We start from the raw sequence: 11,548 nt of genomic DNA, 5'->3' as shown, positions 1-11,548 counted from the left end.
GCTCAACCGACTGAGCCACCCAGGCACCTCTTACTTCCCCGTTTTAAAAGTTGTATTTAGTTGGATGTACAGAGAGAGGTGAGTCCACATCATCTACTCTTGAACCAGAAGTCCCTGGTGTTATTTTTTCGTTTTACTTATGTAACTATTTCTTCAATGTATTTTTACAACCGCTTTCTTAAGATATAATTCACATACCATACAATTCACTCATTTAAAATGTACAATTTAAAGGTTTGTAGTGTATGTGTGGGGTTGTGAAACCCTCACCACTCAATTTTAGAACACCATCATCCCCAAAGAAACCCCATACCCATTAAAAGTCAGTCCCCATTTCTTCCTCCCCTGAGGCCCGACAACCACAGATATGCTTTCTGTGTCTATAGATTTGCCTATCATTGACATTTCACATAAATGGAATCATTCAATATGTGGCCTGTGGGCATCTTTCCTTTGCGTAATGTTTTCAAGATTCATCCATGTAATTTCAGTACTTTGTTCCTTTGTTTGTGGACACATAACATTTTATCTGTCTGTTCATCAGTTGATGGCCATTTGGTTTATTTTCACTTAGTGACTATTGTGAATAACATTGCTGTGAATCTCCCTGTACAAGTTTCTGTGTGGACATGTGTTCTCATTTCTCTGGCGTGTATGGCCAGGAGTGGCATTTCTGGGTCATATGGTAACTCTCAGTTTAGCATTTTGAGAAACTGTGTCCAACTGTCTTCCAAAGCAGATGTACCTTTTTGCATTTCCTCCAGCAACATGTGATGGTTAGTTTCCCCATATTCTCACCAACACTTGCTATTATCTGACTTTCTTTTTTAAAATTTTTTACTTGGGAGAGAGAGAGAGCATGTGTGAGCGGGGGAGAGGAGCAGAGGGAGAGAGAGAGAATCCCAAGCAGGCTCCATGCTCAGTGTGGAGCCCAACATGGGGCTCTATCCCACGGCCATGAAATCATGACCTTAGCTGAAACCAGGAGTTGGATGCCTAACCAACGGAGCAATCCAGGCGCCCCATTATCTGACTTTTTGATTCCAGCCATCCTAGTGGGTATGAAGTGGTTTCTCTTTGTGGTTTTGATTTGCATGTCCCAAAAGACCAATGATGCTGAACATTTTTTCATTTGCTTATCGGTCATTTGTGTATCTTCTTTGAAGAAGTGTCTATTCAAGTTCTTTACCCATTTTTAATCTGGTTGGTTTTTTGTTGTTGTTGTTGTTGTTGTTTTGGTTGTTGAGGACTTTGGCTTTTATTTTGAGAGAGATGTGGAGCCGCTGGAAAGTTCTAAGCACAGAAGTGGCAGTATCACTTGTGCTGCTGTGTAGAGAAAAAGTACACAGTTTCACAGGTAAAACAGACACTAGTTAAGATACTGAGATAATCCAGGTGTGAGATAATAGTGACTGGCCCCGGCATAGTAACAGGAAGTCATGACGCAGGGCTGGTTCCAGACACATTTTGAAGGGAGGGCCAACAAGATTTGCTAATGGATCAGATGTGCCCAGTAAGGCAATGCCTCTCACGCAGGAAACATGGGGTTACCATTTACTGAGAAGGCGGATTAGTATCCTGTGGCTGCCATAACAAAGTGCCACAAACTGGGTGACTTAAAATAACAGAAATGTATGGTCTCGTAGATTAGAAGCCAGCACTCCCTCTGAAACCTGCAGGGCGGGATCCTCCCTGGCCTCTTCCGGCTTCCAGTGACTGTGAATCTTGGCATTCCTTGGGCTTACAGCTCCATCTATCCAGTTTCTGCCTCTGTCTACATGGCCTTCTCATGGCCTGTGTCCAAACTTCCCTCTTCCCATTTTGACACCAGTCATTGGATAAGGACCCACCCCAGTGACCTCACCCTCCCTTGATCATCTGTAAAGAGCCCATTGCCACAAGGCCCAATTCACAGCTACTGGGGTTAGGATGTCACCGTATCTTTTGGGTGACCCAATTCAACCCATGAGAGATGGGGGAGGCAACAGAGGAGAAGTTTGGGGATGAAGGCCAGGAGCTGAGTATCAGGTGTCTTGAGTTTGAGATGCCTATTAGACATTGTAGGGGGATACTGAGGGGAAGCTAGATATAGGAGCCATCAAAGCATTAGTTTCAAAAAGCTAAAAATATGACTCCACAGCTCTAAAGTGAGAATGCGTCAAAGATTTATTTAAATCATTAATGAGGAACCCAGCACGATGATAAGGCTAGTTTCAAATACTGAAGACGGAAGGAAGTATTGATAGTGGCTGAAGACAAGCTTGCTTGAGTAAACCTGCTAATTTAGATTAAAAACTGGTTAATACTCTGTAGGGCCGTAAAACTGCAACCTCTTCTAGTTGTAATCATTTTCACCAGACAGAAATAATTTCTATCACTTACTACTGAGCAAAATTTATTTGCATTGTTATCAGACAAGGATCATTTTACCTAGCTGTGTGTTTTCTACAAGGTAAAGTCTACCCTCAATGAGTTGTAAAAAAAAAAAAAAAAAAAAAAAAAATCATCATCAATAGTAAATAGCAAGTTAAACAGGTGCACATTCTAGAGAATAAAAGCAAATTTCCCTTGGCAGTTCTGCCAGACGACATTCAGCCTCCCACCAAGGGACCCACCACCGTCCTTCTTACCCATTCTTACGTTTTGGAAAAGTTTTATTAGTCCCTACTTGTGATGATGAATTCTCTACGAGGGTTATTCTTCAGCGTTTATTTATTTTTGGGACAGAGAGAGACAGAGCATGAACGGGGGAGGGGCAGAGAGAGAGGGAGACACAGAATCGGAAACAGGCTCCAGGCTCTGAGCCATCAGCCCAGAGCCCGACGCGGGGCTCGAACTCCCGGACCGCGAGATCGTGACCTGGCTGAAGTCGGACGCTTAACCGACTGCGCCACCCAGGCGCCCCACTACGAGGGTTATTCTTGACCACACAAAGCTGGTCTTCCTGTGTTTGGCCTTGATTCACCTACACAGGTGCTGTAAGATGTGGTAACTAACGTGTATGAGCCTCCTTTTTGGGCTGGCACATCTAAGTCATATGGTGCTACCCAAAGATCAAGGCCAGAAAATCAACTTCTGTTTGGAGATGTCATCATTAGGAATGTGAGGTTGAGCCTCTATTATGCCTGAGATTTTTCTCTCATTTGCCCTTCTATTCCTAGGTTAGGAAATGGAACCAAACTAATCTCCCTCTGATTTGCCTGCAATACCTGTGCAAATAGGGAAGTTCGTACCTTCTCAAAGACCACGGTGTCTGTCATAGCTCCCATTTTCCTTACTACTTGTACGACTAAGACATGGTGCTCCATAGGACAGGCACCTGAGCAGTGCGGGGCAGAGGATTCTGTGGGCATTGACCCAACACAGATGCTACAACCTTGTGCCTAAGGTGGGTGGGTCATACTGAATGTATTCTCCAATGAGACACCCGCATAAAGGCTTGGTGGCAGTTTGTTTAATTATATCTTGGTAAAAAGGACTGATCTTTATTGAAACTATGCAAGTAACTAAATTTTATTAAAAGAGTCAGTAGAAACTATTTTTCCTGAGTTCTGAAGTGAGACGTTCTGAGTATGTTGTGTTTGTTTACGGAAGCACAATCTACTATAGAGATAGATCAAGCACAAAGAAAAAGGGTATTATCTGACTTCTGCCAGAAAACAACATGACAAAATAACACCAATGCCCTCTCCTTGCTTTTGTGGGGCTCAGGCTTTCAGCTGTAGATCTTTCGGAGGTGCATCTAACAGAGGCGGGGTGGGGGGTGGTGGTTGGTGTGTCTTGGGTCAACTTTCCGGCTGGTACAGCCTCAACACACAGTGGAGACAGCTATGAAGTGAATGCATAGGTTTTTCATTGTTGAAAGAGTTCGATAGAAAGAGAGGATGGAATGAAATCTGTTGGATTGGAAGTGGAGCTACCAGTGTGAACGCTAAGGTTTGTTAATAGGGATCAAAAAAGGTACGGGGTTTGTGGGTACATACTTACCCACATATTTCCTAGCTCACTCTGTTAATTGTAAATGGAATCACACTCTATATTATAGTCCTGAGTTACTCCCACTCGGCATCGTGTCTGAGATTCAGCCACATGGCTCCAAGTGGTACAGTTCATTCATTGAAGCCATCGTGTGCTATTCCATTATATGGACGTACATCACTTTGTCTTATTGTCCAGGGACATTTAAGGTATTTTCCCTCCCGGTATTTTTGCTACTAAAAACAATACTGTTTTGAACTTTGATGCACATCTCCCTATGAACAAGTGCAGGTTTCTTTGGCATACTTTCAGGCACGGAGGTACCTAGGAATATACCAGCTTAACCCTCGAGCTGGGAATTGGTGTGCACATGTGCACATGTATTCCTTCCTCTTAAAATAGGACTTTGACACTTCTATCCACAGGAAGCAGAGGTGTCTCATCTCTTGCATCCGGACAGGCTTGGCCAGAAGTGATGCTATGTGACTTCTGGGGCTCTGGTATGAAGAGTGATAACAGGTCCTTACTAGTTCTCTTAGAATTCTTGCTCTTGGAACTTGGCCACCATCCGGCTCAGCCCATAGCCTGAACCAGCCTACTGGCCATGCATGCACCATCTTGGACATGGGCCCTCCAGTCCCCAGTAGGGATACCCTAGTACCCTAGAAGATCTGTGTGTAAAGGGCACGACTATTGTTGTTTTGAGCTATGAAGTTTTGCAGGTGCTTTATTATGCAGCAATAGATAACTGATACACATGTCCAACTTTACTGGGTAATGCTTTATTTTTCACTAAGGTAATGGTACCACCTGACATTCCAGCCAGCAGGGTATGCATATTTCAGTTGATCTACCTTCCTGCCATCACTGGGTTTAGTTTAACATTTGTGCTCATTTGGTGGTTTTAGTTTGCATTTTTGAAATTACTGGTGAGGTTATTGGCCCTTCCACATTCTTCTCTGCAAGGACCCTGATTATGGGTTTTCCCTGTCATTCGATTGGCTTGTCTTTTTCTTTAAAAAAAAAAATTTAATTTTTTTAAATTTTATTTCAAGTAGGCTCCTCACCCAACGTGGGGCTTGAACTCACAACCCTGAGATCAAGAGTCATACACTCCACTGACTGGGCCAGCCAGGCACCCCTGGCTTGTTTTTCTCTAATGGATTTGAAAGTATTCTTCATATATTCTGGACACTGAATAATTTGCAAGGTATATAAGTTGCAAATATCTTCTAGTTTTTGTTTTTGTCCATTCTCTTATGGTCTTTTGAGGAACAAGAGTTGTATGATACATACTTTCTATCCTTTTATTTTCAATCTGTGTGACTTTCTCAGATATATTTTTCTGTAAATAGTATTTAACGATGTATGCCATTTCGAGAGTCTCTATCTTTTAATACATGAATTTAATGTAGTCATGTTTGTGATTACATGAATGCTTGAATTTCTTCTTGTCATCTCATATTATCTTCCTTTCTGATCATGCATTTATCTTTTTCTCTTTTCTGATTTTTGTTGATACTGTCAGTCTTCATTTCAATTCCCCACCAACTCTGAAGTCTTCTAACAATACAAGAACTTTAGCATGCTTTTTCCTTCCTGCTCTGACCTCCCCTTGCCATATGTCATGCTGGGCTCATCTGGGATTTTCTCTCCAGCTGTTATATGATTTTCTTTCAACCATTCCAACTGGTTTCTTTGCTGGCATCCATGTCTTACTCTTGGATACGCTTTTTGTTTTGCTAGAATCTATCTTCCAGCATTTTTTTTTTTAATAGACTTTGTGTATGGTGAACTTGGATGTTTAGACTGTGAAGACACCTTTATTTTGCGGTTTCACAAATGAGTTTCACTACTAGGAGTTCTAGGTTCAATTCTCTTACAATTTTGACAATTGTGCTCCCTTGCCAGTTGACAATCAGATTCAGTCTGATTAAAGAAGATCCTTCTTCTCTGCAGGTTTTTGAGCTATCTCTTTACCCTTTGAATTCCAGAATGTCACTCTGACATGCCTCTGTGGGTGTTTTTTCTCCACGTGTCCTGGGCATTACTTGTCATTTGAGAAGTTTCCTGTGACCATTCTCCGTGTCCTGTTCTGTGAGGTTCTCATCGTCTTCTTCGTGAGCCTCTTACTTTTGCTCCGTGTTGTAAGATACTCCAGCCTGTCCGTTTGCATCTGGGTCACCCCAGGTTGAGGACAGGGGATGCAGGCCCAGCTCGCTTGTCCTCCACTACTGGATGCCCTGGTGAGTTTGGATTGCGGTAAGCAGACATCTGTAGAGCAGAGGAGGTGTTCGTGGTGCCTGGGTGCACATGTGGTTGTGGCCCCCCTGGCAGGCCAGCCCCTTCTCCACCCAAGGGTGTGTCTGGAGGGGGCACCAGCTTCAAGGGGGGAACCTTGGCTGCAACACTAAGCGACTCTCCAAGCCGTGGCCTCTCAACCTACAGGCTGGGTGCAGTGAAGCTCGAGCAGCAGTCAGCAAGAGGACCTGTGGGTGGTCAGGGCCAGCCCGCCCACTCTTGGTAAGGCCTCTGATGGACCCTGCCCTGTCTGCCCATATAAGGAGAAGACCGTATCAGCTCACAAGGACCCAGCCTCTGCCCTGGGGGAGGGGTGTCCCTCTCTTCCTGGGGGGCCTCCCCTGCAGCCACAAGCTGGGGGGCCCCTGCCAGGTCCTTTCCCCCAGCGCCCCAGCCCTCCTTCATGGTCACTGTGCTGACCGCCTAGGCTTCTCCCTGGACACTTCAGGCTCACCTCTGCCCAGACAGTGCCCCTCAGTCACCTCCACCTCAAAAATCCTCTCCCTCCCAGCCCAGGGTCCCCGCGCCCCTCCGTCCGCTCACCCCTCAGGCCCCAGCCCAGGGTCCCTTAGGCCCCCAGTCCAGGGTCCCCTCAGGCCCCCAGCCCAGGGCCCCCGCGCCCCTCAGGCCCCAGCTCAGGGTCCCCTCAGGCCCCAGCCCAGGGTCTCCGCACCCCTCCGTCCGCTCACCCCTCAGGCCCCAGCCCAGGGTCCCCGCAGGCCCCCAGCCCAGGGTCCCCGCACCCCTCACGCCCCAACTCAGGGTCCCCTCAGGCCCCAGCCCAGGGTCCCCATGCCCCTCTGTCCGGTCACCCCTCAGGCCCCAGCCCAGGGTCCCTGCGCCCCTCCGTCCGCTCACCCCTCAGACCCCAGCCCAGAGTCCCCTCAGGCCCCAGCTCAGGGTCCCCTCAGGCCCCAGACCAGGGTCCGCGTGCCCCTCCCTCCAGTTGCCCCTCAGGCCCCAGCCCAGGGTCCCCATGCCCCTCTGTCCGGTCACCCCTCAGGCCCCAGCCCAGGGTCCCTGCGCCCCTCCGTCCGCTCACCCCTCAGACCCCAGCCCAGAGTCCCCTCAGGCCCCAGCTCAGGGTCCCCTCAGGCCCCAGACCAGGGTCCGCGTGCCCCTCCCTCCAGTTGCCCCTCAGGCCCCAGCCCAGGGTCCCCATGCCCCTCTGTCCGGTCACCCCTCAGGCCCCAGCCCAGGGTCCCTGCGCCCCTCCGTCCGCTCACCCCTCAGACCCCAGCCCAGAGTCCCCTCAGGCCCCAGCTCAGGGTCCCCTCAGGCCCCAGACCAGGGTCCGCGTGCCCCTCCCTCCAGTTGCCCCTCAGGCCCCAGCCCAGGGTCCCCGTGCCCCTCTGTCCGCTCACCCCTCAGACCCCAGCCCAGAGTCCCCTCAGGCCCCAGCCCAGGGTCCCCGTGCCCCTCCCTCCGGTCGCCCCTCAGGCCCCAGCCCAGGGTCTCCTCAGGCCCCCAGCCCAGGGTCCCCGCGCCCCTCCCTCCGGTCGCCCCTCAGGCCCCAGCCCAGGGTCTCCTCAGGCCCCAGCCCAGGGTCCCCGCGCCCCTCCGTCCGGTCGCCCCTCAGGCCCCAGCCCAGGGTCTCCTCAGGCCCCAGCCCAGGGTCCCCGCGCCCCTCCGTCCGGTCACCCCTCAGGCCCCAGCCCAGGGTCCGCGTGCCCCTCCCTCCAGTTGCCCCTCAGGCCCCAGCCCAGGGTCCCCGTGCCCCTCTGTCCGGTCACCCCTCAGACCCCAGCCCAGAGTCCCCTCAGGCCCCAGCCCAGGGTCCGCGTGCCCCTCCCTCCAGTTGCCCCTCAGGCCCCAGCCCAGGGTCCCCGCGCCCCTCCGTCCGGTCACCCCTCAGGCCCCAGCCCAGGGTCCCCGCACCCCTCACGCCCCAACTCAGGGTCCCCTCAGGCCCCCAGCCCAGGGTCCCCGCGCCCCTCCGTCCGGTCACCCCTCAGGCCCCAGCCCAGGGTCCCCGCGCCCCTCAGGCCCCAGCCCAGGGTCCCCGCAGGCCCCCAGCCCAGGGTCCCCGCACCCCTCACGCCCCAACTCAGGGTCCCCTCAGGCCCCAGCCCAGGGTCCCCATGCCCCTCTGTCCGGTCACCCCTCAGGCCCCAGCCCAGGGTCCCCGCGCCCCTCCGTCCGCTCACCCCTCAGACCCCAGCCCAGAGTCCCCTCAGGCCCCAGCCCAGGGTCTCCTCAGGCCCCCAGCCCAGGGTCCCCGCGCCCCTCCGTCCGGTCACCCCTCAGGCCCCAGCCCAGGGTCCCCGCGCCCCTCCGTCCGGTCACCCCTCAGGCCCCAGCCCAGGGTCTCCTCAGGCCCCCAGCCCAGGGTCCCGCGCCCCTCCGTCCGGTCACCCCTCAGGTCCCAGCCCAGGGTCCCCGCGCCCCCTCCGCCCGGCCGCCCCTCAGACCCCAGCCCAGAGTCCCCTCAGGCCCCAGCCCAGGGTCCGCGTGCCCCTCCCTCCGGTCGCCCCTCAGGCCCCAGCCCAGGGTCCCCGCGCCCCTCCGTCCGGTCACCCCTCAGGCCCCAGCCCAGGGTCCCCGCGCCCCCTCCGCCCGGCCGCCCCTCCCTCCCCGGCCGGCGCCCCTCAGCCCGCCCCTCCCCCGGCGGCGCGCGTCATGGCGGCGGCGGGCGGGGCGCGTCTCGCACGCAGCGCGCCGGGCGGAGCGCTCGCCGCATTGTTTGCTTCGCTGGGGAGCGAGCGAGCGAGCGAGCCGGCCCGGGCGTCCGACCCTCTCCGCGCCCGCGCCCCGCGCCCCGCCGCCGCCGCCGCCGCCGCCTCCGCCGTCGCCGCCGGCCGAGCCCCCCCCCCCCCCTCCCCGCGCCGGGCCTCCCCGCCGGGCCCCGCACCGCCCGCCGCCGCCGCCCGCCCGCGAGACCCCGAGAGCCCGCGAGCCCGCGGCCGCCGAGCCGAGCCGGGCCGGGCGCCGCCGACAGGAGCCCGCGCCCAGAGCGGCGGCGGGCCGGGCCTGCGCGGCCGTTGGCGGAGGAGCCGCGGGCGCCATTAGCGCCGCCTTGGCCGCGCCGGCCCCCCGCGCCCGCCGCCGGGCTCCCGCGGCCGCGGCCCCGAAGGTGAGTGGGCGGGGGCCGGGGCCGCCGCCGCCGCCGCCGCCGCCGCCTCGCCCGCCGGCCTCTCGGGTGCCTGTGCCGACGCCATGTTTGGCGGCCGCGGCGGGCGGCGCATTGTCCGCGGGCGGGCGGGCGGGCGGGTGGGCGGCCTGAGGGCGGCCTGGAGGCCGGGCCGGGCGGGGTGGGGGGAGGAGGGAGCCGAGGTGGCGAGGAGGCCGGGGCGGGGAGATCGGGGAGGCCGGGGCGAGGAGATCGGGGAGGCCGGGGTGTCGGGGACGCTGGGCGGGGGAGGCCCAAGAGTCCGGGTGTTGAGGTCGGGCTGTTGAGGAGGCCGGGGTGCCGGGGAGGCCGGGCGGCTGGGGCCGGGGTGCCGGGGCCCCGGTGTCCGGGAGGCCGCCCTGTGCCGGCCGCCGCGATGGCGGGCGGCAGATCGGGACCCGGCGGCCGGCCCCGCGTGTGGGCCGTGGGTCGGGCGCGGCGGCCCCTCTGCCCCAGAGTCGGCGTTTTAACGCGGCCGGGAGTCATTGTGCCCGAGCGGGTCGCATTATGTAACAGATACAGTCGGTTTGTTTTGCCAAGACAGGAAACTCCCTGTAACAGGGCCGGACTTTAAACGTTTCCCAGCAGAGAAGCCGGGGAAGCCGCGCGGGTCTGGCCGTTGGGAGGTGGGTGGCCCCGGACCCGGCTGCAGGGACAGCCCGTCATCCCTTCGTCCCTCTGACTGTGGGGAACTGAGCCCTGCTCGGCTCCCTTGGACCCTCGTAGGAGAAGTGAGCTCACCGAGGTGTGATTCGGAGAAGACACAGCCCCTGTTAGGGCACACTTGAGTTTTGACACAAGTACGTCCGCCCAGGAAACTGCCACGCCCATCCGAACGTTTTCCTCACCCCGAAGTTTCACCCCTGCCTGGGTGGGCTTGGGGAATTAGGGTGGTATATGCCCTTACCTGCTCCGCCAGGCGCTGCCCCGAGCGCCTCGTGGGAAGTCGGGGAGTGCTCACACCAGCGGGAGCCGGCTATGATCCTGTTCCTGCTTTAGCGGGAGCAGGGCCGGGACAGTTGAAGTGACTTGTTCCCAGCCAGGCAGGAAATGAACTGATTTGAAGACGTTTGCTGCTCCTTAGCGTGCAGGCCTCCTCTCTGGTGGCCCACGCGGCTTTTCTGGGTGTATTTCACCGAATTACGGCTGGAAAGGCTTCTTGTCCTCGCTGACCACCTCCTGGTGGGACTGCTTGCCCCTCTGCAGAAGCGCCAAGTGTGCTTGGAGCCACATGGCAGTGACAGAGGGTGTCGGGAAGCCAGGAGCCGTGAGCAGTCGGTCACTCTGTGCCACTAACTGCCCTCCTTCCCCGTCACGGTTCCATCCTCAGACGCTGGAGCTGCCGTGACCGTTGTTAGGTGAAGTTGGTGTGCAGAGTGGTTGAGGGGCCCATCGGGAGAGCGTGGGTTGTGGAGGCTGGTTACACTTAGAGCTACCTGGTACTTTGGCGGCGAGGAGAAAATTACGAGTTTGCTTTTAATCCGGTGAGTAGCCGGTTGTCACTTGGACCCCGTGACCCCATCTCAGTAATGACGTGCAAAGTCGTCCGTCCCCGGGGGCATTAGGGTCCCCTCCGTGTAGGCTGTGGTGCTGACACCCCGGGGGCTGCACCCAGCCCCCTTCCGAGGGCACTGCTGGTGCAGGACTGGCTGGTCGGTGACTTTGTGGCCCATTTCTGGGGGGCCCGGGGTTGAGTGGGCACCTGGAGACCCCTGCCATGCAGGTGAGTTGGGTTTTGGCCGGCCAGAGTGTTTTCCGGGCTTGTCCTTGCAGGGAATTCTTGTTAAATTTCAACGTAAAACGTGGGTTTGTATTTGACAGAGATCAGAAGGGTCTGTCTTAAAAAGCGCATTTAGGGTTTGCTGGGATTGCCTTTTGGGGCTTACCAAGCGCTCCTTGAGGACTTTTCCGGAAGATCAGCTAGGCTGCCTTGAGGCAGTCAGGTCCTGGGGGCGCCCCCTTGCCGGCTTTCCCAGTCTTGGCGTGGGCCTGGGGCTCCACTGTGGAATGTTCATTTGTAAGCCAGTCGCTTAAAGTCATTTTGCTTCCTGTCAGTACAGTGTAGTTGTTTGGAGGGAGGAGTCCTCGGTCCTCGGCATCATTTCCCAAGGTGACAGTTGGCTTGGCGGGTCACCGGTGGTCCGGACCCCGGAGTCTTCA

At 55.9% G+C, this 11,548-nt stretch overlaps 1 protein-coding gene across 8 annotated transcripts in view; it reads left to right on the top strand.

The window, feature by feature from the left end:
• Positions 1–9,224: 9,224 nt before the first annotated feature.
• BRD1 (bromodomain containing 1) overlaps positions 9,225–11,548 on the top strand; it is a 43,448-nt gene continuing 41,124 nt past the window's right edge. For 7 of the 8 annotated variants that reach the window (XR_006708856.1, XM_045463871.1, XM_045463869.1 and 4 more), the window contains exon 1: positions 9,225–9,352. The gene's annotated coding sequence lies outside the window, so the exon portion shown is untranslated. Of the gene's footprint in view, positions 9,353–9,720; positions 10,873–11,548 lie in introns of those variants that run through there. The other variant, XM_045463866.1, reaches the window with a different exon arrangement.

Source organism: Leopardus geoffroyi, chromosome B4, assembly GCF_018350155.1.
Source record: "Leopardus geoffroyi isolate Oge1 chromosome B4, O.geoffroyi_Oge1_pat1.0, whole genome shotgun sequence".
In the NCBI taxonomy this organism is placed as follows: domain Eukaryota; kingdom Metazoa; phylum Chordata; class Mammalia; order Carnivora; family Felidae; genus Leopardus; species Leopardus geoffroyi.
This window is presented reverse-complemented; position numbering and strand designations above follow the sequence as displayed.